Source organism: Hyla sarda, chromosome 9 (genome assembly GCF_029499605.1).
Source record: "Hyla sarda isolate aHylSar1 chromosome 9, aHylSar1.hap1, whole genome shotgun sequence".
Lineage (NCBI taxonomy): Eukaryota > Metazoa > Chordata > Amphibia > Anura > Hylidae > Hyla > Hyla sarda.
This window is the reverse complement of record NC_079197.1, coordinates 20218748-20237818: the sequence shown is the minus strand read 5'-3', so window position 1 is coordinate 20237818 and position 19071 is coordinate 20218748. Positions and strand designations below refer to the sequence as shown.

The 19071-nt window shown below is 45.2% G+C and overlaps 1 protein-coding gene across 1 annotated transcript in view; it reads left to right on the top strand.

Annotated features, from left to right (window-relative positions):
• STXBP1 (syntaxin binding protein 1) overlaps positions 1-19071 on the top strand; it is a gene marked incomplete in the record, with an annotated part of 68900 nt that overhangs the window by 14624 nt on the left and 35205 nt on the right.

The following is a 19071-nucleotide window of genomic DNA, read 5'->3' as shown; positions in this document are numbered from 1 at the left end:
GGACCTATAACACTGCACACACTGATCTTTTACATTGATCACTGGTTTCTCATAAGAAACCAGTGATCGATGATTCTGCCGCATGACTGCTCATGCCTGGATCTCAGGCACTGAGCAGTCATTCGGCGATCGGACAGCGAGGAGGCAGGTAGGGGCCCTCCCGCTGTCCTGTCAGCTGTTCGGGATGCCGCGATTTCAGCGCGGCTATCCCGAACAGCCCACTGAGCTAGCCGGCATGCTTTCGGTTTCACTTTAGACGCGGCGTTCAACTTTGAACGCCGCGTCTAAAGGGTTAATAGCGCGCGGCACAGCGATCAATGCCACGCCGTGGCCCCGCGTTATAGATCGGGAGTGGACACATGACGTTCCAGTACGTCATGTGTCCTTAAGGGGTTAAAGGGGTACTCCGCCCCTAGACATCTTATCCCCTATCCAAAGGATAGGGGATAAGATGTCAGATCGCCGGGGTCCTGCTGCTGGGGACCCCCGGGATCGCCACTGCGGCTTTCATTACTACACAGAGAGAGTTCGCTCTGTGCGTAATGATGGGCTATATAGGGGATGGAGCAGCTTGACATCATTGCTCAGCCCTTCGTGACATCACGGTCCACCCCCTTAATGCAAGTCTATGGCAGGGGGCGTGACGACCCCCACGCCCCTTCAGATAGACTTGTATCGAGGGGGCGGACCGTGACATCATGAGGGGCGCAGCCGTGATGTAACGATGCTCTGGCCCCTGTTTCGCCCGTCATTACTCGCTCGCTCTGTGTAGTAATGAGCGCGCGGTGCCGCAGCGGCGATCCCGGGGGTCCCCAGCAGCGGTACCCCGGCGATCCTGACATCAAATCCCCTTTCCAAAGGATAGGGGATAAGATGTCAGATCGCCGGGGTCCCGCTGCTGGGGACCCCCGGGATCGCCGATGCAGCACCGCGTTATCATTACTGCACAGAGCGAGTTTGCTCTGTGCGTAATGACGGGCGATACAGGGGCCGGAGCATCACTACATCACGGCTCCGCCCCTCGTGATATCTAGAGGCGGAGTACCCCTTTAAGCTAACAATCGAGTTTACAAGTTTTTATAGCCTTAGCTGAATGGCAGCAGTTTTTCCAATGGTTTACAGCTTCAGTCTTGAACTATTGACCCTCCATTCCCTTCACTTATACAAGTGTCTCTAGTCCTGCAAAAAACATATTTCCTTAACCCCTTATCAGTGAGAGGCTAGGTTACCCATGGGTTCCCTGTAACAGCAGAACACAACACTATGGAAAGTATAAGTATTGCCACTCCTAATTGTGCGTTGTGTGCCAAATAGTAAAGCACATGAAAAGCTTCTTCACGGTCACTTAACGTGTTCGTTTTGCGGTTACATGAAGCACTGCATGCATTGGTCTTTATTCTTATAGTAGAGAATTCATTAATTATAACTTTTTGTGAATTGGGACATTTAAACTTGCTTTTTTTTATTCCAATCTAAATTTAATTGCAGTCGGAGTCGGTGCAGTGTTGGACGACTCCGACTCCAGGTACCCAAAATTTCGTCCGACTCTGACTCCGACTCCACAGCCCTGTACAGAGCCCTGCTTGTCCTCAGTGTACAGAGCCCTGCTTGTCCTCAGTGTACAGAGCCCTGCTTGTCATCTCTGCACAGAGCCCTGCTTGTCCTCAGTGTACAGAGCCCTGCTTGTCCTCAGTGTACAGAGCCCTGCTTGTCCTCACTGCACAGAGCCCTGCTTGTCATCTCTGCACAGAGCCCTGCCTCTCCTCAGTGTACAGAGCCCTGCCTGTCCTCAGTGTACAGAGCCCTGCCTGTCCTCAGTGCACAGAGCCCTGCCTGTCCTCAGTGTACAGATCCCTTCTTGTCCTCGGTGTACAGATCCATGCTTGTCCTCGGTGTACAGAGCCCCGCTTGTCCTCAGTGTACAGAGCCCTGCTAGTCCTCACTGCACAGAGCCCTGCTTGTCCTCAGTGTACAGAGCCCTGCTTGTCCTCAGTGTACAGAGCCCCGCTTGTCCTCAGTGTACAGAGCCCTGCTTGTCCTCAGTGTACAGAGCCCCGCTTGTTCTCAGTGTACAGAGCCCTGCTTGTCCTACCCTCACTTCCTGTATTTGGACTCCTCATAGAGACACACAGACAATAGTTGCAGGGACAGCATTTTTTCACCCAAAAATATACACAATTTTTACCAATGTATATTACAAATATACATATAATGGTATTATCTACAGGTACACTTAAAAAATCTGCAGCGAAAAAAAACATATCCCCTTACCACAGGATAGGGAATAAGTGTCTGACTGTGGGGGTCTGACCACTGGGACCCCCCCCCCCCCCCCCCCGCAATCTCCCGAACGGGGCCCTGGCATTGCCATGCTGTACGCCAGCTATTGCGCGTAGCGTTCAAACTCACTGAGCTCGACAGTGTTCGGAACTCTGTGATCACCATCACGGGTTGTGCCACCAAGTACTAAGTCATGTTATTCAATGGGGTCAAATACTTATTTTACTAAATAAAATGCTATTTAATGTTTAACTTATATGAAATACCGTATTTATCGGGGTATACCACGCACCGGCCTATAACACGCACCCTCATTTTACCAAGGATATTTGGGTAAAAAAAAGTTTTTTACCCAAATATCCATGGTAAAATGAGGGTGCGTGTGTGCGCGTGTATACCCCGATACACCCCCAGGAATGGTAGGGGGAGAGAGGCCGTCGCTGCCGGCTTCTCTCCCCCTGCCTTTCCTGGGGTCTAGAGCCCTGCTGCTGCCGCTTCTCTCCCCCTGCTATCGGCGCCGCTGCCCGTTCTCTCCCCCTGACTATCGGTGCCGGCGCCCCATTGCCGGCGCCGATAGCCAGGGGGAGAGAAGCGGCGCCGACAGCCAGGGGGAGAGAAGGGGCAGTGGCACCCCCCCATCCCCGGTTGCATAATTACCTGTTGCCGGGGTCGGGTCCGTGCTGCATCAGGCCTCCGCTGTGTGTCCCCTGCACGTTGCTATGCACTGCACGGCGCACTGATGTCATGCGCCGCGCCGTGCAGTGCATAGCAACGACGCAGGGGACGCACACCGGAGGCCTGAAGCAGCGTGGACCCGTCCCCGGCAACAAGTAATTATGCAACCGGGGATGGGGGGAGGCAAGAGGGCAGCGGCGCCGGCAATGGCTGCCGCTGCCCCTTCTCTCCCCCTGTCTGTCGGCGCCGATAGCAGGGGGAGAGAAGCGGCAGCAGCAGGGCTCTAGACCCCAGGGCAGGCAGGGGCAGAGAAGCCGGCAGCGCTGGCTGTCTCTGCACCTGCAAAGCCGCTGCAGTTCATTGATTTAAAGCGCCTGCTTTAAATCATTGAACTGCAGCGGCTTATCGGCGTATAACACGCACATAGACTTTAGCCTAAAAAGTGCGTGTTATACGCCGATAAATACTGTACTTTTCTTGCTGTTATTCTGTCTCTCACTGTACAAATAAATCGACCATTAAAATTATAGGCCGATCATTTCTACATCAGTCGAGGAGCAAACAAAATCAGCAGGGGGCAAATAATTGTAATTTACAGTAGATGGATTGATATTGGGTGGATACATGTGAGATAGATAGGGGCAGGGGAAGAGGTGGTGGTAGCAGGAATACTATTGATGGCTAGACCCCGCCCCCTACCGATCAACGAATCAATAATGGAAGTCGTTGACTATGAATTCCATTGTTGATTTTTATCGATTTAACCCTTGCAGTCCTAGCTTGCAAACCAAATTTTGCACCAAAAATAATAAGGGTAAATCGCGCACTATAAATACTTCACGTGCCACATACATGAGTTTCTTGTTTATTTGTCACAGGAGGAAGTGAAATATAGAACCAAATTTCTCAGGTTCCCAAAGTGTCCAGGGGAGAAGTTACAGATGTGATCTCCAGCTTTTGCAAAACTACAACTCCCAGCATGCCCTAAAAGTCTATCTATCTATCTATCTCATATTTATCTATATATCTATCTATCTTCTATCTCATATCTATCTATCTTCTATCTATCTCATATCAATCTTTCTATCTATCTCATGTTCATCTATCTATCTATCTACAACAAGAAACAGGGACCGCAGCACTCCAATGTATGAATGGTGAATAAGGTTTATTGACCCAACATCAAGGAACAACATTTCAACTGCCCGATTGCAGTCTTTCTCTATCTATCTATCTATCTATCTCATATCTATCTATTTATTTATCTATCTCATATCTATCTATCTATCTGGCTATCTATCACATATCTATCTATCTCATATCTATCTATCTATCTCATATCTATCTATCTCATATCTATATATCTATCGATCTCATATCTATCTATCTCATATCTATCTATTTCATATCTATCTATCTATCTATCTCATATCTATCTATTTATTTATCTATCTCATATCTATCTATCTATCTGGCTATCTATCACATATCTATCTATCACATATCTATCTATCTCATATCTATCTATCTATTTCATATCTATCTATCTCATATCTATATATCTATCGATCTCATATCTATCTATCTCATATCTATCTATCTCATATCTATCTATTTCATATCTATCTATCTATCTCATATCTATCTATTTCATATCTATCTATCTATCTCATATCTATATATCTATCTATCTCATATATATCTATCTATCTATCTCATATCTATATATCTGATCTATCTCATATCTATCTATATATCTCATATCTATCTATCTATCTATCTTTCTCATATCTATCTATATATCTCATATCTATCTATCTATCTCATATCTATCTATATATCTATCTATCTCATATCTATCTATCTATTTCATATCTATCTATCTCATAGCTATCTATATATCTCATATCTATCTATATATATATCTATCTCATCTATCTATCTCATATCTATCTATCTATCTCATATCTATCTATCTATCTATCTCATATCTATCTCATATATATCTCATATCTATCTATCCATCTATCTATCTGTATAAATAGATTTCTCCTTCAGAATAGTAGAAACTTGAGGGTCACATATGGGCACTGTATCTGCTCCTCACAAAGCCGTATGTCCTGAGGGGTTAAACAGATGTTCTCCTCGTCCATAATTTATGACTTGGGAAGCGTCAGTCGCTATTACCACACACTACTGGGACATCAGGAGCTTTCCTAAGCTTAACAAAAAATTGCCAGGGGCCGGGATTGGACAGGAAAATATAAAAAATGTACCGTCTCCCCTCTGGTCGTTCCCTGTCCAGTGCCACCTGGCGACTGTGGCCAATTATTGGAAACAAACATTGTTGCTGGATCGAGAGTGAGCAAAGCGGTCAGTATGTTTTTTTATTTTATTTCTTTTTATTTTCCAATTCCTACCCTATGGTAATTTTTGTTGAACCAAGAAAGCTCCTTTTAAGCTGTTAATTAGGATTAAGAAAAACATAGCTGCTTGTTCCCAGAAAACAGCGCCACACATGTCCTCAGGCTTTGTGTGGTATTACAACGAGGCTCTATTCACTTCAATTGAACTGAGCCGCAGTAGTGGTCAGCTACGGCTTCTGATCCTGGATAACCCCTTTTTAAAGATAATCTGTTAGGGAGGAAATTCTGTGCGGACATTCCGTTGTGTGAACGGGGCCGTAATTGGAATGAGAGAGGCATCTGTATGAGCATTATAAGACTGTGACAGATTGTTGTCCTCATATACAAGGGAGGTTTCCATTCAATAGGTCCAGTATGAACTTTAACCCCTTAATGACCTCCGATACGCATTTTTACGGTTGTCTGTGTCATTAATATAGAGGGGGCTCAGGGGCTGGGAGGGTGCTGGCTGTATCTTACAGCTGACACCTGCCTGCAACTGCTGGCTTTAGACTTTAGTCCGATCCTGGCAGTTTAACCCTCTGCATGCCGCAATCAATAGCAGTCGGAGCATGCAGAGAGTGGTCTAACAGGGCTTAGCTGTCAGGGGTCTGACCGGTTACCATGACAATCGGAACCCTGCCGTAGGGTAGATCGCCGTTTTGATAGTTCAGTGCCATACAATGAATAGTACACCATTCTGCAGCGGTGTTTCCCAACCATGGTGCCTCCAGCTGTTGCAAAACTACAACTCCCAGCATGCCCGGACAGCCGTTGGCTGTCCGGGCATGCTGGGAGTTGTAGTTTTGCTACATCTGGAGGTCCACAGTTTGGAGACTATTGGTCTAAAGGGTATGTTCATACTACGGAATCTTCGCACGGAATTCTGCTGCACTAGTCTAGCATTGGCGCAAATGGGTCGTCCGTTGACCCATTCACACTACGAAAAAACTCAGCGGAACACGTTCATTCTATTGGCGTAATTACGCACGGACTGCATTGCCATCAATGGTGACTGAAGAATTTAGGCGGCAGCTGCTGCTCCGACCCGGAAATATCTCTAGCCGGAGATTTTGTAGTGTGAACACAACCTTAAAGGGGGAGAGAGAAAAAAAAGTCTTTGTTGCCCAGAGCAACCCATCAGAGCGCAGCTTTCAATCAGTTGCTATAGGCAACAAAGACCGTGTATACGTTCGAATTGTCCAATCAGTACGCAGCTTTCATTTCCACTTTCTGTTGTTCAAAAAAGAAAGCTGTGCAGTGATTGGTTGCTATAGGCATCAAAGACAGTTTATACATCCGAATCGTCCAATCTGTGCGCAGCTTTCATTTTCACATTCTGTTGTTCAAAAATGAAAGCTGTGCAGTGATTGGTTGCTATAGGCAACAAAGACCGTTTATACATCCGAATCGTCCAATCTGTGCGCAGCTTTCATTTTCACATTCTGTTGTTCAAAAATGAAAGCTGTGCAGTGATTGGTTGCTATAGGCAACAAAGACCGTTTATACATCCGAATCGTTTAATCAGAGCGCAGCTTTCCTTTTTAAACTGCGCTGGAGAAATAAACCCTGGACACCCATTGGTTGCTATGACGATTTCCGCATCTCTCTCGTACTATTCGCTGTCTCGCTCATGTTTTGTAATCTTTATCTGTTTGGCACGTGTCTGTGGCTCGTTGCGAGGCGATGTTATCATAATGCTCAATGGCTGAGACGCCTTGTGGAAACTTTGCCGCCTTTTTCTTTCTGAGGTGCCATATAAGAGGCCATTAATAATATACACAGATATAGGGGTACAGTCCGAAACCCGCCGGGTATGAGGGGAAAGAACGACAACAATTATGTCACCTATATAATAGGCTATTAAATTATCCTTGGGCAGGGTTTCCCAAGCAGGGTGCCTCCAGCTGTTGCAAAACTACAACTCCCAGCATGCCCGGACAGCCAACGGCTGTCCGGGCATGCTGGGAGTTGTAATTTTGCAACAGCTGGAGGCACCCTGCTTGGGAAACACTGTTCTGTGGAATAGCAAGGTGTCATTTTACATTGAAACAATTTTCCTGTCATAGATGTTGTTCTTTATGTACAAATGGATGTCTGACCCCATTGATCAGAGTCAGTTGGGAGATTCTCAAAGAAAATGCCCCCCAAAAAAAACAATTTCCCGCCAAAATTTTGGCACGAAAAGTATCGTCCACGTTTTCAAAGAGCTTTGTGCCGCGATTAAGGCTACATTCGCATCTTGTTTTTGCAATACAGTTCCAGTATCCCGTTTTAGTGGAAAAAACGGATGGAACCGTATTGCAAACCGTATGTATAGACATTTCATAGAAAACCGTATGCCAACCGTAGCATCCGGTTGTGTACGTTTTGCCCATTTACGGTTTTATCCGTTTTTTTTCCCGTACACAAAACCGTAGTCTACTATGGTTTCATGTTCGGGTGACAAACCGGATACAACCCGTATACATTTTCCTTTAAAATGGTGGTCAATGGGAACCGTACAGAACCGTATGTACGTACGGTTCCATCCGGTTTGCACAATACGGTTTTGCAGTTTGCACATGTGCAGTGCACGGCGAAAGTTCTTTCCACAAATAGAACAAGAAGAACTTTTTTAATCAAGGCCAAACATAAAACCGTATCCATTTTTTTTTTCAAAAAACGTATTAAACCGTATGCAACCGGATATCCGTTTTCAAACCGTATACGGTTTAAAACCGTACAGAGGTAGATACGGTTGTATACGGTTCGGTCCGGTTTTGAGACATACGTTTTTTATTTAAAAAAAAAACCTGATATGGGAACCGTATTGCAAAAACGAGATGTGAATGCAGCCGTACACTGTTCACGTCAGTTTTGTAAAAGTGGGCGTGTCCACGTATATTGTCTGCTTTACATTATATTTTCAAATGGGTGAGAGTCCAGTTTCAGAGTCCAAAAATTTCACACCAGCTTTTTGATAGGGTAGAAATCACAGAGATGGTTGTAATTTTATTAGTTTTTTTTTTGGGGGGGGGGGAGGTGTTATTTAAGTAATTATAAAAAAAAGAAATAATTATTATTGAAAAATGTTATTAAAAAAAAATTATATTTAGATTTTTTCTTTGTCACTGCACCTGCACTCACATTTAGGGTACGTTCACACGATTGGATTTACAGCGCAATTTACGCTGCGGATCCGCTGGTGAAGGCCCGCTCTTTGCTGTCTTTACATGTGCCTGCTTGTAGCGGCAATACGGCGTGATGAGCAGACACACTGCAGCGATGTGCGAGTCGCAGTATACTCGCACATCGCGGCCGCTTTCCTTGCTCTGAGCTAGGCAGAGAGCTCCCGCGATGTGCGACTATACTGCGACTCGGACATCGCAGTGTGTCTGCTCTTAGCTACGAGCAGGCACATGTAAAGACAGCATAGAACGGGCCTTCACCAGCGGATCTCCAGCTAAATATGCTGTGAAAATCCGCTCGTGTGAACGTACCCAAAAGCTCAGAAATGTTTTATTTAGGGTGCGATCACACGAGCGGATTACCTGCGGAATTTCTGCAGCGTATTTACTGCGGAAAATCCTCAGCCGATTTTGCTACTATTGACTTCAATGGGTCTGAAGGAAAATCTGCAAATCTGCCTCTATTGCGGATTTTCTGCTGCCTGTTAAAGTCAATGGTAGCAAAATCAGCTGCGGATTTTCCGTGGCAAATACGCTGCGGAAATTCTGCAGGTAATCCGCCCTTGTGAACGTACCCTTAGGTGGAACTAGGCAGAGAGCTCCCGCGATGTGCGAGTATACTGCGACTCGCACATCGCGGGAGCTCTCTGCCTAGCTCAGAGCAGGGAGAGCGGCCGCGATGTGCGAGTACGCCGCGCACATCGCTGCACTGTGTCTGCTGGTAACGGCATATTGCCGCTACGAGCAGGCACATGTAAAGCCAGCATAGAGCGGGGCCTTCACCAGCGGATCCGCAGATAAATCCGCTGCGAAAATCCGCGCGTGTGAACGTACCCTTATACAGTTATCGCTTGTCTGGGCACTAGTAACCATGGAATATTCCGTGAGATGTTTTCACCAGAATTTTCTGGCCTGTAAAATTTGGCGCAAAAATCGTCAATTTTGGCACCGAAAAATCCAATATGGCTGCAACAAAAAAGCGAGAAAAAAACAAAAGTTTTCATATTTTCAAAGCAGCACGAAAGACCTTTGAAAATGTGAGGAGAAAAAAAACAAAGGTGTGAGAATAATATCTCTGGAACAGAAATTACAGTCGTTTTTGAGAATCTCCCCCGGTATGTAAACCTGGGGCGCCGGTGACCTTGGTACGGTCAGTATGAATGACGTTACTGTGTAATAGCAGAAAAAAACGCAACGTTTACGGGAAGAGAAATAGGAGGTTATGCGGAATGTGGCGCCTATGTGTGAAATTACTTTGTAGGGGCCGATGGAAACATGATGACTGCGAGGAAGGCCTTGAGGCCTCTGTGAGGCTGTGTTCACATGTGTCAGATACGGCGTAAAAAAATAGTTTGACACCGTTTCTGCGCCAAACATTTAGTAAATGCTATTTTATTTTTTTATGTCGTTGGTTTGTCAAGTTGTACCGTGCTGCTTTTGTAAGACAGCCTGCGCAGGATGGAACAGCTGCCACCGCGCCTCATCTCCACCGCACAATCATATTACCCTCCATCAACCCCATTAATGACGGATTGTAAGCGGTTAATCAGCTTGTGCTCAGAGGACACGGCCATTAATCACTCGTCTATGACATCTTCCTTCATCGCGTCCTCCTCTGTGTATTCATGGCCTGTTGTACATGACAGCAGTGCAGTGACAGGGGCCTGGGCTGCGGGCGGTATTGTTATGTGATGCGGACTCGCTGTAAAGTGAGCGGCGAACTGCGGTGAAACGCAGGTGACCATCTCTGTGTTGCCGGCTCGCAGCAAACAAAATGGCTGCCGATGGGTTTTTACAGATTTCAGGCACCTTCCTAAGACCGGCTTCACACACACAAGTTTTTGTGGGGAGGAGAAAAGGAGAAATATATGTCATTCTGTTATATTTCAATCCTCTCCCCCCCCCCAAAAAAAAAAAAAAAAAAAAAAAAAAAAAAAAAAAGGAAGCATAGTCCCCCCCCCCCCCCCCCAAAAAAAAAAAAAAAAAACATTCTGTGTGTATATGAACCCACTCTTGTTCTTTCTTCATCTATAGCAGTGGTCTCCAAATTGTGGAGCTCCAGCTGTTGCAAAACTACAACTCCCAGCATGCCCGGACAGCCGTCGGCTGTCCGGGCATGCTGGGAGTTGTAGTTTTGCAACAGCTGGAGGTCTACAGTTTGTAGACCACTGACATATAGTTTTTTCCATGTAAGAATGCCACCAATTTTATAGTTTATACTTAACTTTTTTTTTTTACTTTACATTTTTGTTATCCCATAAATAGTAGAAACATAGAAAAACTCTTAAAAACACATATACCAAGAGCATGCTCTGTTAAAAAAAACAAAACTAAAAAAAATACCAAGAGCATGCTCTGTTAAAAAAAAAAAATACCAAGAGCATGCTTTATTGGGAAAAAATCACCACAAATATAGCACTGTTTGGTTAGCCGTTTTTTTTTGCCCTGAAAGATAAAAGGTACCTTTCATCAAAAAAAACTTTTGATACATTATAGATTAATATATGCAGAATAACTTTCCAATTGCATGTTATTAAAAAATATGCTTCTTTTTAATTTAATTTTTCACTTTGAAAAAATGACCACTAGAGGTCTCCCTACCAGTCCTGTCCGCAAGCCCTTTTTATAGATTTCAGACTCATGCTGGAGTCCAAAATCTCAAACTGCAGCCGGGACACAGACAAGCTCAGCACTGCTCCTTACCTGTCAATCAGACAGGCAGGAGCCAGCACTGTGCTCATAGCACAGCAGGGCATACTCCTGACTCTGCCTTACTGCATGCCCTCATTCATTTTACTATCTGAGCTCCGATCTTTCTTCTCTCTGCACATGCTGCCAGCTGAGCTTGTCTGTGTCCTGGCTGCAGTCTGAGATTTAGGACTCCAGCATGAGTCTGAAATCTATAAAAAGGCTTGCATCCAGGACTGGTAGGGAGACCTCTAGTGGTTTTTGATGAAAAGTACCCTTTAAAACAAAGCCCCCCAAAAAGTGCCCCTTCATTTTTCTCCTTCATTTTTTTTCTACAGTTTTTGTAGTGTTTCTTATTTTTTTTCTTAATAATAGTGTGTATTAGTAGAGGATTTTATTTTATTTTTTTCGTTTTATTCCCCGTCTTTTTCTCATTACAAGTCATGTTATTCTTTTGAGCAGTTGGCAGAAAAGAAACTCCAGTAAAAAAATAAAATAAAAAAAAACGCCATAGTTTCGGTTCAGCACGCATAAATTAAAGGAGACGTCACTAGTAGGAAAATGTATCCCCTATACACAGGATAGGGGATAAATGTCTAACCGTGGGGGGGGGGGGGGTCCAACAGCTGAGACATTCGCGATCTCCTGTACGGCGCTTCGGCTCTTTTTGTGCTTGGAGCGGAGGGGGGGGGGGGGGAAGGGTGTCATGCGCCCTCCATTCATCTCTATGAGAGAGCCAGAGATGCACGAGAGATACACATCCTTTTGCATAGGGGATATATTTCAGCATACTATGATAAAAAAAATATATAAAAAAATAAAAATAAAAACGTAAAGAGCGAAAAAAATGCTACATTTTTTTTAATGCAATATTTCCCTACTGACTACTAGCTTAGTCGGCCTTCCAGTCTCCTTCACGCCCCTTTGGTGTGTGTTATGTACATGCTCCAAAAGGGCATATTAGGGAAATATTAGTAAATGACCCCTATGTGTCGGATCTGCTATGGAAGTGTTCGCAGCAAATCCAACTAATGGGAACATACCCCCTTATGCACTGATTAGTATGTTGGGTACCACCTCGTGCAGTGTTTGCCAATCTGTGACTCTCCAGCTGTTGCAAAACTACAACTCCCAGCATGCCTGGACAGCCTTTGGCTGTCCAGGCATGCTGGGAGTTGTAGTTTTGCACCAGCTGGAAAGCAGCAGGTTGTGAACACTGCCTTAAAGGGGTTATCCAGGAAAAAAAAAACGTTTTTTATATATCAACTGGCTCCAGAAAGTTAAACAGATTTGCAAATTACTTCTATTAAAAAATCTTAATCCTTTCAGTACTTATGAGCTGCTGAAGTTGAGTTGTTCTTTCCTGTCTAAGTGCTCTCTGATGACACGTGTCTCGGGAACCGCCCAGTTTAGAAGCAAATCCCCATAGCAAACCTCTTCTACTCTGTGCAGTTCCCGAGACAAGCAGAGATGTCAGCAGAGAGGACTGTTGCCAGACAAAAAAGAACAACTCATCTGCAGCAGCTGATAATTATTGAAAGGATTAAGATTTTGTAATAGAAGTAATTTACAAATCTGTTTACCTTTCTGGAGCCAGTTGATATAAGGAAAAAAGTTTTTTCCTGGAATACCCCTTTAAAGGGGTACTCCACTGGAAAACATTTTCTTTTAAATCAACTGGTACCAGAAAGTTAAACAGATTTGCAAGTTAGTTCTATAAAAAAATCTCAATCCTTCCAGTACTTATCAGCTGCTGTATAATACACAGGAAGTTCTTTTCTTTTTGAATTTCTTTTCTGCCTGACCACAAGTGCTCTCTGCTGACACCTCTGTCCATGTCAGGAACTGTCCAGAGCAAAAGAGGCTTGCTATGGGGATTTGCTTCTACTCTGGACAGTTCCTGACATGGACAGAGGTGTCAACAGAGAGCACTCGTGGTCAGGCAGAAAGGAAATTCAAAAAGAAAATAACTTCCTGTGTATTATACAGCAGCTGATAAGTACTGGAAGGATTGGGATTTTTTTTAATAGAAGTAATTTGCAAATCTGTTTAACTTTCTGGTACCAGTTGATTCAAAAGAAAATGTTTTCTAGTGGAGTACCCCTTTAATACATACATAGCAAATGATGTGTTTTATGTAAAAGGCTCGGCGAATGATATCCTTCAGTCATTACAGTGATCCCTCAACTTACAATGGCCTCAACATACAATAGTTTCAACATACAATGGTGTTTTCTGGACCATTGTAACTTGAAACCAGACTCAACATACAATGTACAGATAGTCCAGATTTGTGATACCTGTCACAACTGGAGGAACTGACCAATCAGAATGGGCATTTTACTGGTAAAACACCTGTATTACTGAAGTGCATGCACTGACTGGTGTCGGGTAGCGCCCCCTACAGTACAGGGAGGAACTACAAGTTCTGTACTACTCCTTACCTGTGCCAGGGTTAGCTGCTCCTTTGGACACCAAGTAAGGGCGGCTCCATTTGGGACACTGTGTACTGTATAGAACCCTGAAGAAGCTCCTCTCCTCTACATAAACCATTTTTTCCCAACCAGGGTGTCTCCAGCTGTTGCAAAACTACAACTCCCAGCATGCCCGGACAGCCAACGGCTGTCCGGGCATGCTGGGAGTTGTAGTTTTGCAATAGCTGGAGGCACCCTGCTTGGGAAACACTGACATAGACAGTGATTTACAGAAGCTCTTTCTTACTTTTCTATGTATGGAAAAGCTTTATCTCTATTGGTTATCTAGTTATTTATCATTAATCCTCACTTTTTCCTATTTTTGGATGACATTTTGGGGCTTCAGAACCAATTACCAGGTTTCCATAGAGTTCTGGTCTCAACATACAATGGTTTCAACATACAATGGTCGTCCTGGAACCAATTAATATTGTAACTTGAGGGACCACCGTACAATGGTCCGGGCACGTGCCCGTCACTCATGATGCCAATGAATAGATTTGCCCTCGACTGCTGAGCTGAATAATAGAGAACACTCCGCTTGATTGGGCAGAGTTTAGTTCAGATTAACTGCTAAAACAATTACCGCCGGTTTATCGTGGTCATTTTATTCTGGCTTTCAGCTGGCATAGTCATCACCCTTGGCACGGACTCCCTGCCAGACCCTACACATCTTTCTCCATTTTTGTCTAATTTTTTTTATTCCTGTTTTTGTACGAATAAGGGCAAAGCAGTGTTTCCCAATCAGGGTGCCTCCAGTTGAAACTACAACTCCCAGCATGCCTGGATAGCCTTTGGCATAGAAGATTGATATTCACCTTCCAGTGCCAAATACCTCTTACTAGTAAAATGGCCAAAAACGGGCAGAATCCATGCGGACTTTCCTCACAGTTTAATGTTTCGGCAGGCGCTATGACCACTCGGAAATGCGCCGTCTCATAGACGGCAATGCATTTCCGAGTGGAATCCGCAGAAAGAATAGACATGTCTATTCTTTCTGCATATGCCTAATTTCCGTCTAAGGCCCCATTCACACAGTAGAATTACTGAGCGGGACCCTTAGCTCCGAAATTCCGTTGCAGCGGAAATTCAAATTCTGAACTCCGCAGAAAGAAAGAACGTTTCAATGGAGACGGCGCATTGTTAGGCGGTCCTAGTTCCAGCTTGTTCACCCTAAATTATTCTGGGCAGATATTCCGTTGTGTGAATGGGGCCAAAACATGTCCGAACCTGCTGTTTTTGCCACAGTACATGATGATGAATAATATCAAAAGTGCAGGAAAGAAAAATTGTTAATTTTTGTCTTAGGGCTCGTTCACACAGCCGCCTGCACCTGTCAAAAAATGCCCGTTATGCAACCCGTTTGCTAATTTTGCAGACGGGTTGTAAAGGGCTGTAAACGGATCCCATTGATCTCAATGGGATTTTTTTACAGTCCTTTATCACCCGTTTGCACCAGTTATGTTTCTAACCCGTTACTTTTGACGGCCAAAAGACGTTCCATGCACAATTTTTTTTGCCCCTGAAAAATAACGGGTGAAAAACGGGTTTTTGAAATTTAATATTGAAGTCTATGGGAAACGGGTTACAAAAGGGTTACCCTTTAATGTACCCGTTTGTCCCCGTTAATTTCAATCCATTTTTCACCTCTATTTTCTTCTGAGCATGCTCAGAAGAGGTGGAATGAACCAGGAATTAACGGATTAATGGATTAAAATGGGTGCAAACGGATAAAAAATGGGAGTCTTCAACCGTTAAAGAAAACAAAACAAAAAAAACAGGCTACTTGACCCGTTTGCACCCGTTGGTAACCCGTTTTTTTCATGCTCCATTATTTTACTTGAACGGGTGAATATCGGGACAGGAACCAACGGATTTGTGAACTTAGTGTTAGGATTCGGCAGGCTGGATGTGGATCCTCTGTGTCAGCGAGGGATTGGCGTGGACCGTGTCGGTGGAAAGGTTCTAAGAGGCTACTGGTGTTCACCAGAGCCCGCCACAAAGCGGGATGGTCTTGCTGCGGCGGTAGCAACCAGGTCGTATCCACCGGCAACGGCTCAACCTCGCTGACTGCTGAGAAGGCGTGGGACAGAAGGACTAGGCAGAGGCAAGGTCAGACGTAGCAGAAGGTCGGGGCAAGCGGCAAGGTTCGTGGTCAATGGAATAGCAGAAGGTCTGGAACACAGGCTTTGGACAACACTAAACGCTTTCACTGGCACAAGGCAACAAGATCCGGCAAGGAAGTGCAGGGGAAGTGAGGTAATATAGACAGGGAGCAGGTGGAAGCTAATTAGGCTGATTGGGCCAGGCACCAATCATTAGAGAGCTGGCGCGCGCGCGCGCCCTAGAGAGCGGAGCCTCGCGTGCCAGAACATGACAGCCGGGGACCGGGACGGGTAAGTGACTTGGGATGCGATTCGCGAGCTGGCGCGTCCCGCTATGCGAATCGCATCCCTGCCGGCAATGTCAGTGCAGCGCTCCCGGTCAGCGGGTCTGACCGGGGCGCTGCAGAGAGAGAGACGCCGTGAGCTCCGGGGAGAAGCAGGGACCCGGAGCGCTCGACGTAACACTTAGCCTTAATGAGGGAGCTTTATCAAAACCTGTATAGAGGAAAAGTTGCCCAGTTGCCCATAGCAACCAGTCAGATCGCTTCTTTCATTTTTAACAAGGCCTCTGCAAAATGAAAGAAGCGATCTGATTGGTTGCTATGGGCAGCTCAGCAACTTTTCCTCTGGACAGGTTTTGATAAATCTCCCCCCATGTGACTAAAATGTGACTAAAAAAAGGGGCAGGGGGTCTTCGGTTTCTCTGGCCAGCTGGCTATTCCATTGTGACACAGACAGACGACCAAAGACCGTCCCATTTGTTTTGTTGTTGACAAAGTGACACCAGATGTGGCCATTAAAATAAAGCAAATTTACGTCCATTTAAGTGTCTAAAAGAAGGATACTGTTGCCCATAGCAACCGATCAGAGCTGAGCTTTCATTTTACTGGAGTGATTTAATACACGAAAGCTGAGCTCTGATTGGTTGCTATAGGCAACCAGTCATGTTCAAAGTTGAAATATGCAGCGGCAAGTACGCTGCGGATGCGGTACGCGCGACCCTACTCTTACAGTGTGTTTTTCATGGCGTAAAACACCATAGGGGCAGATTCATGAAGCAGTCAGGAAAAGAAAGCGGGCCTCTGTTGCCCCTAGCAACGGATTACAACGCAACATTTGGAATGAAAGCTGCGCTGTGATTGGTTGCTATGGGCAACAGTGACAGCCTTTTCTTTTTGGACATCCTCATAAATCTTACCAGGGTGTGTGAAACGACGGAACTGTCGTAGTGCAGAATGTGCGCCATCATTTTAGTACGTAGGTGGAATCGCTGGAGATAATAAACCCCCTTCATCGTCCATAGATAAAATGTAAATTGTAGGGAATTTTTCTTTTTGCTGTATTGTTTGTGTGGGCGGGATACGAGTCAGGATGAGAAAGAATGAGGTCACGTACACCATACCCGCAGCGTACACGAGCCGCTTAAGTCTGCCAGAAATGTGACAGTCTCTATACCAGTGTTTTCCAACCAGGGTGCCTCCAGCTGTTGCAAAACTACAACTCCCAACATGCCCGGACAGCCTTCGGCTGTCTGGGCATGCTGGGAGTTGTAGTTTTTGGCAATCTGTGGCACTGTATATGGAAGCATTCTGGTGGGCACTGGCACTGTCAATGGGGAACACTAAGTTGGCGCTGTTTATGATGGTGCACTGTTTATGGGCACACTGATGGCATTGTTTATGGGGGGTGAAGTCTGATGGCACTGTATATAGGAGGACACTGATGGTATTGATAATGGCATTGTAATGGCACTGTATATAGGGGACACTGGTAGCACTGTTTATGAAGAGCACTCTGAAGGCATTCTTTATGATGCACTGTTTATAAAGGGACACTCTGCTGGCACTGTATATAGGGGACACTCTAGTAATGTTTGTGGGGGAAGTTTAATGGTGGCACACTGATGGTACCATTTATGGGGGCATTTTGATAGCACTGTTTAAGGGAGTCACTTTGATGGCATGGTTAATGGGAGCACTCTAATGTCACTGTTTGTGGGGGCAATCTGAGTACACTGTATATAGGAAACACTGATGGCACTGTTTATGAAAGGGAACACTGATGGCACTATATAGGGGACACTGATGGCACTATATAGGGGAAACTGATGGCACTGTATATGGGGGACACTGATGGCACTATATAGGGGACACTGATGGCACTGTATATGGGGGACACTGATGGCACTATATAGGGGACACTGATGGCACTATATAGGGGACACTGATGGCACTGTATATAGGGAAACTGATGGCACTATGTAGGGAACACTGATGGCACTATATAGGGAACACTGATGGCACTATATAGGGAACACTGATGGCACTATATAGGGGACATTCATGGCACTATATAGGGGACACTGATGGCACTGTATATGGGGGACACTGATGGCACTATGTAGGGAACACTGATGGCACTATATAGGGAACACTGATGGCACTATATAGGGGACACTGATGGCACTATATAGGGGACACTGATGACCCTGTATATGGGGGACACTGATGGCACTATATAGGGAACACTAATGGTCCTCTATATGGGGGACACTGATGGCACTATATAGGGGACACTGATGAGTATATAGGGGTCACTGATGGCAGTATATAGAGGACACTGATGGCCACTATATAGGGGTCACTGATGGCAGTGTATAGGGGGAAATGATGGTCCTGTATATAGGGAACACTGATGGCACTATATAGGGGACACTGATGGCACTATATAGGGGACACTGATGGACCTCTATATGGTGGACACTGATTGCACTATATAGGGGACACTTATGGCACTATATAGGGGACACTGATGGACCTCTATATGGTGGACACTGATGGCACTATATAGGGGACACTGATGAGTATATAGGGGACACTGATGCCACTATATATGGGTCACTGATGGCAATATATAGGGGGAAATGATGGCCCTGTATATGGGAGACACTGATGGCACTATATAGAGGACACTGATGGCCATTATATAGGGGTCACTGATGGCACTATATAGAGGACTCTGATGGTAGTATATAAGGGACACTGATGGCACTGCTTATGAAGTGGAGCACTGATGACACTATATAGGGGACACTGATAGCCCTGTATACAGGGGACACTGATAGCCCTGTATATAGGGGACACTGATAGCCCTGTATATAGGGGACACTGATAGCCTTGTATATAGGGGACACTGATAGCCTTGTATATAGGGGACACTGATAGCCCTGTATATAGGGAACACTGATGGCACTATATATAGGGGACACTGATGA